This window comes from Sinocyclocheilus grahami, unplaced genomic scaffold (genome assembly GCF_001515645.1).
Source record: "Sinocyclocheilus grahami isolate Dianchi unplaced genomic scaffold, SAMN03320097.WGS_v1.1 scaffold2270.1, whole genome shotgun sequence".
In the NCBI taxonomy this organism is placed as follows: domain Eukaryota; kingdom Metazoa; phylum Chordata; class Actinopteri; order Cypriniformes; family Cyprinidae; genus Sinocyclocheilus; species Sinocyclocheilus grahami.
Window position 1 is genome coordinate 11,896 of NW_015507449.1, and position 6,431 is coordinate 18,326.

Consider the following 6,431-nt stretch of genomic DNA (forward strand, 5'->3'; position numbering starts at 1 on the left):
CAGCAGAACAAAATGAAAAGAAAAAAGAAAACGCTTTGCTGCAAGCTAAATGAAGAGGAATAAATATTCCAGGTAGTAAAAAATAGATAGCATTTTATTATTTATATTGAGAAAAACTTGAACAACACTCCTGTAATTAACAAAAAACAAACTGAATGTTCACAACATTTTACAGCTGTTCTTTTTTTTTTAAATTACTTAATAAACATATTAACTAAAATACATATGTTATACCCAGGGCTAATTTATTTACAATGTTACATGACTAATAAAAATCACAAACTAATCATATATAATTGTATTTAAAATAAAAGGAAAATAAAGTGAGCTGAATTCAAACAGCTCTAAAAGATTTTAGAATAGTTCTCCGCATCTTTCTGAAGGCGCTCCGCCTGTGTTTGTGGTGTTGAATGCTTTGACCATTTAAACATAATTACGCAAACAAAATGTTTAGTGTACTGTCTCTGAAAAAAAATCAACTGATTGATTAGCCTATATTTATTTATTGTAGACGCTAGCAGCTGAAAACATACAAAATGTTTTTACAATCTTTTGGAATATCATTGTCACAGTTTCTGTAATCAATTGCGTGAAATTAAAATGAAGCTAAAGCAAACAGCAACCACCATCATGGTGACTTCAAACAAAACATTTTCATTTGAATGCATTCTCTCTGGGCTTTTCTTGCAATAACAAACGTGTCTTATAAACAGAGTTACAGTTTAAGTCGAGAGCCCAGCTAAAATAAACAGCAACCACCATCATGGTGACTTCAAACAAAACATTTTCATTCGAATGTCAACGTCTAAACTTTTGTCATTCTTAATAACAACTTTTGTAGACGTCTGACAGAAATAAAGTCAATCTGGTTAGAAATGAGTGAGTTGTTTAATCCTCCTCTACTGAGATTTAATGTCTTCTTCTGTTTAATTGATTTCATTTAAGGTTGTGGCTGGAAGTCAGTTGTAGTTCTTGTGTTTCTCTTTTTTCCTGTTCTTGTCGTTTCTATTTTCTTCAGTGATTCTGCTTGTTAACAGCTGGTGTTCATCACTAATGCTCAATCAGCACTTAAATATGCACTTAATCGTCTAATTAACTGCAACATTTTTACTCTTTGTAGTGTGGACACTACAGGATTTGCAGCAGGGTTAGTGTGTGGAGGTCCTGAAGGTTATCAAGCAATTTGAACTAATTAAAGAAAATAAATGTTAACATTTCCATAAAAATTACTTTAGAAAAATATATAAATTGGTGTAAACAGAATAATAAAAAATAATCGTTCATTCGAACATTAAAACTTCTCATCTTAATTAGTTTTACATTCATGTTGTGTATTAGCACATATCTTAGCAGTAAAAACAAAAATAGGATAAATAGTGATGCATATTTGAGATATTACTACATAATTGAGATATTACTATTTAATGACAAATCCTTTACAATAGTAATTGCTGCATACCATGAATGTGTACAAATGATCTTATTTATCTTAAGTCTCACTGTAAAGAATGTCTTAACAGTCATCAGACTATAATTAAGCTCAGAATTCATTAGAACGTATCTACTCACAACGTGATGTTCTGAACAGTCCGTCCGTCTTCAGCTGACTCTGAAAGTCTGCAGACAACCAGATCAGAAAGCCTATTTATACTCAAGGCAACACCCTGTTTCTGAAAGTCATGTGATTTCTGGGAATGCGTTATTTATTTATATTTTATTTTATTTCTTTATTACATAGGTCCACGTAGACTTATAAACAAAATTCGGCATCTCTAAAGAGGTTGTTTAATGATATTTGTCACTCTTACATTGCACAAACAAAGTGAACAGCTAAAGTGAAATGTTCCCTCAGGGTGCAAATCATAACAGCTTTCAAGGGGGCAGATTTGCTGATGAACCTAAAATCATTCACAATATAAATAATTTTAATTCATGCAGACATGTGCTTTAATTAATATGTCTAATAATCATCAAATTAAATCTTGCTTGTTTGTCATAAAAATCATGTGCAAATTTATCATAACGAGTCGTGCAAAATGGTTTCACATACTATTTTTTTCGAGCAGACCTACTGTTTGTAACATAATGAACATGAAGACAGTTGTATTATCTCAGTTTTAGATAAATGTTTTTAGGTAGTAATTGAATAGAATTCGACATTCTACAAGCTGTAGGTGCTGCAGGTCTAGGTTAGATGAAGCACGCTGTCCGGAAAGCCTCAACCAGGTTTCCAGGTTTCCGTGAAGCAAAGCGCAGCAGAGTTGAAAAAGTCCTTGTTTGTGCAGGTGAGGAGTAGTAGTTCGTCTGATTTATGTGCAAGGGAGCAGAGATTCGCCAAATGAATGCTCGACAGTGGAGTCCTAAAACCGCGCTGTCTGAATTTCTCGAGAGTACCAGCGCGCTTCTCTCGTTTGCGTCGCTTGGATCGCAACTCCTCCAACTAGAATGCCCAGTAAAATGTCTGAATGCTAAAAAGTCGGCAAAAAGTAATTAAGTGTGCTATTTCTGATGTCTAGGAGTTAATTTTAACAAAGTTACTTAAGACAGGACAAACAAACAAAAATAGTACAAGTACCCAGGAGCTACAAACAGAGGCAGCCGTCCGCGGCACCATCTTGATCTTGATCAAGTGTATCGACTATACACTATATCGAACTGTGTGAGTTGTTTACTTTTTAAATTAGCCTTCCCATTAACTTCCCATTTGCTGTTGCTGCATGGTTAACTTACCGTCGCTCAGATAAGATGATGGTGGTCGTAGAACGCCTTCAGGCGACCGTTAGTTTTACATTAGTATACGCCACATACAGGTGATTAACGAATTTAAAAAAAAATCTTCCACCAAATTATCATCACATCTCTCATCTCTTATAAGTTAACAATGCCACCTCAATAAATTAGTAAAACATTAATCTGAGTTAATGCCTAAATGATATATTTTAAAATTAATAATGCATGAAATATCCGTTAAAGCAGAAATAAGAAAGATGTAAACTGCATCTCTCATTCAAACTCGCTCGCTCCATCTCTCTCTTCCAGCTCGTCTTACATATTCACCCAAACGCTACCGTTTGCTCTGAAGCGCTGTCTTGTTTTCTTGAATTGCATCAGGAGAGCTGAATTACAGTCTTGCGCTACAGCGCCACACTGGTCAAACCGCATTACTGCAGGCTCTTATATTAGGTCATAAAAGATCAAACGACTACTCGAATACAAAAATATTTGTCGGAATTTTTTTTTTGTCGATGATGTCGACTAATCGTTTCAGCCCTACCCCTGGAGTCAGCAGTAAAGACTTTTATATTTAAAGAGACTGAAACAGGGCTGTAAACAAAGAAGTTATTTTTACTCTTAATACCGCTTTCCTCAGCGGACATTCAAACTAATGTTTTATGTATGAGATTGAGCTGAAGAATGAATGCTGTATCAGATGCAGGTAATCAAACTCTCAGTCCATCTCTCTCATCTAGTGATGGGAGAAACAAACTAATTCGAAGCTTTGAATCAATTAAACCAATTGCTTCGCAAAATGATTCACTGTTTCAAAGTGCTTGAAATGCCCCATGATGGTCAGAACAATGTAAATGCAACAAAAATGCCGTAACACGCGTAAAAAGTGTAATCTATTAAATTAAATTATCACATTCTTTATTTGCAGGACTTGATTTCACAGTTCACAGAGATTAACGCCTCCTTGTGGCGACTGAAATTTCGAAACAGTTCTGATGTAATGAAGCTTTGTTTTGCTGAAATTTGCTAAAATTGCTGTTTGCTGGCAGTTTGATACAGGCTCTGAATAACTGGTTTGAGACAAATGATTCACAAAGGTTTGAAAGCTTCATGAAACAAGCGCTGAACACCTTGAAAATCATCAAATCAGACCGGCCTAACCACCTCAGACTGGTTTAAGCCACACTAGAAGCAATTATGAACATATAATTGTACATATAAAGATGTACTAAAAAGTCCCACTTAAGTCCCATTTAAGTGGTTTAAAAAAAATCACTCAAAAGTTCAACTTATTGCATTTAATGTAACTTTAAAATGTGATACATTTGAAATTAATTAGAAATACAATGTATTTAAGCGGCGAAAATAACATTTTTAATTTGCACTTGTGTTCTTTTAAAGTATATTATTTTCGCAATAAGTACACTTTATAAAAGTATACTTAAATGCACTTCTTTATCACAAGGGTTCAAACTTCAGTTTCTCTTTTATTCATTTAATTCTACTCGGTGCCGGGTTTTTTTCTCTCTCTCTCTCTCCACTGTTTATCTGTGAGCTTCAACAAAATCACTGCTGCTGCAAACCTGGGTGTTGGTTTCCTGTTTTTGTGCTGTTGATCTCCAGAATGTGAAACTTTCAAGCTGAATATGATTGTGATTTCATCTGGATCGTTGTTTACCTTGTACACACTTGACAACATTATTCCACATTACAAAAAGTATATTATTTTCGCAATAAGTACACTTTATAAAAGTATACTTAAATGCACTTCTTTTTCACAAGGGTTCAAACTTCAGTTTCTCTTTTATTCATTTCATTCTATTCAGTGCTGTTTTTCTTTCTCTCTCTCTCCACTGTTTATCTGTGAGCTTCAACAAAATCACTGCTGCTGCAAACCTGGGTGTTGGTTTCCTGTTTTTGTGCTGTTGATCTCCGGAATGTGAAACTTTCAAGCTGAATATGATTGTGTGATTTTATCTGGATCGTTGTTCCTTGTACACACTTGAGAACATTACTCCACATTACAGCAAAACATGTCAGATCAAACTAAATGTTTGTATATTTACTGTAAATAACATGAATGACTCTTTACACAGCATCTCAACACACTTTAAGTGAAGCCAAGGATCATTATTTGCCTTGAAATATAAAATTGCAAGAACAAAAATCAGAGGTGGCTGCAGTGGAAGATGCAAAATCTAATAAGAAAAAGGATAATATATATTACTCACAATTACTAAACACAACAATACAGACCGTAGCCAATTTTTAGGGCTGTGAATCTTTGGGTAGACAGCGAATCGATTCGATTCACGATTTATAGGTCTTCGATTCGATTCAAGAACGATTTTTGCAAATTAAGAATGATTTAATTCGATTCGATTCGATCCACAATTAAATTCGATTTGATTAACGATTCTGCAGTCTTTAAGTGCATTCACAGGATTATTTAAATGCTTCTCCTAAATTCTTTAAATGCTTAGTCAGGGGGCAAATTACACAGCAGTCTTTATGGCTAGAGAACCATGGGTTAGAGGGGAAAAAAACACTTTTGTCCATTGTTAGATGATAGTTTAATGATGCTATGGCATGACATGACGTATGTAGAAATTTATGTAAGCCAAGATTTTAAAAAAGAGCTTTAAAAGTATTATGTATAGGCTAACATACTGTCACACCAGGGACGTAGCCATCATTTCAGAAGTGACAGAAATGTCAAATACAATAATTTTATGTAGGCCTATGAATATATATATATATATGAAAAGTTCAGATGCAAAAGCCTAAGTACGTCTGACGTTTTTCTTTAAAATTAGAAATCTATACATAGTAGCCAGAAAGTAATGCTATGTAAGTACTGGTACTTCTGAATGGGTTGAGGCTGGGATTTAGCGCATCTGAAGTGAAAGTACTTGATATACATATACTATGTGTGGAGAGCATTCACTCAGTATCATTATCTCATTTTTGACCAAGATGGCTTTTAGAAGCTTTTGCATTGGAACTCTTCATATATTAATTAATGATCTGTTAAGCATTATTTAATGTTTGTTAATGATATATATATATATATATATATATATATATATATATATATATATATATATATATATATATATATATATATATATTAAGAATAATTTAATTCGATTCGATTCGATCCACAATTAAATTCGATTTGATTAACGATTCTGCAGTCTTTAAGTGCATTCACAGGATTATTTAAATGCTTCTCCTAAATTCTTTAAATGCTTAGTCAGGGGGCAAATTACACAGCAGTCTTTATGGCTAGAGAACCATGGGTTAGAGGGGAAAAAAACACTTTTGTCCATTGTTAGATGATAGTTTAATGATGCTATGGCATGACATGACATATGTAGAAATTTATGTAAGCCAAGATTTTAAAAAAGAGCTTTAAAAGTATTATGTATAGGCTAATATTTTGTCACTCCAGGGCCGTAGCTATCATTTCAGAAGTGACAGAAATGTCAAATACAATAATTTTATGTAGAAGTGACAGAAATGTCAAATATAATAATTTTATGTAGGCCTATGAATATATATATATATATGAAAAGTTCAGATGCAAAAGCCTAAGTACGTCTGACGTTTTTCTTTAAAATTAGAAATCTATACATAGTAGCCAGAAAGTAATGCTATGTAAGTACTGGTACTTCTGAATGGGTTGAGGCTGGGATTTA

At 33.6% G+C, this 6,431-nt stretch overlaps 1 long non-coding RNA gene across 1 annotated transcript in view; it reads right to left on the minus strand.

Annotated features, from left to right (window-relative positions):
• Nucleotides 1-1,621, minus strand: part of LOC107574567 (uncharacterized) — a 6,512-nt gene extending 4,891 nt beyond the window's left edge. The window contains exon 1 of the long non-coding RNA XR_001607690.1: nucleotides 1,570-1,621. This is a non-coding gene — a long non-coding RNA (uncharacterized lncRNA). The remainder of the gene's footprint in view (nucleotides 1-1,569) is intronic.
• Between the last annotated feature and the right edge of the window lie 4,810 nt (nucleotides 1,622-6,431).